Source organism: Brassica oleracea, chromosome C7 (assembly GCF_000695525.1).
Source record: "Brassica oleracea var. oleracea cultivar TO1000 chromosome C7, BOL, whole genome shotgun sequence".
Lineage (NCBI taxonomy): Eukaryota > Viridiplantae > Streptophyta > Magnoliopsida > Brassicales > Brassicaceae > Brassica > Brassica oleracea.
Window position 1 is genome coordinate 28,684,962 of NC_027754.1, and position 256 is coordinate 28,685,217.

Consider the following 256-nt stretch of genomic DNA (forward strand, 5'->3'; position numbering starts at 1 on the left):
AAATTCCCGGACAAGGAAGCTCCGAATGCATCTGCGGGATAGTTCACCTCCTCATCGTCACCGGCTAAATCAGTCGTGGTTTCTACGGTATCAGGAGAAACCGGGATGGGATCCATAATCCCTGAATCTTCCCATCGATCGGAGGAATGATCGTCTCAGCGTGAGCATGATCCTTCATGCCACCCTTCATTAACTCCATCTCCCTCTCGAAAACGTAGTCATCCGCCCGCGTCTTCCAAAGGCTCCCGACGGAGAC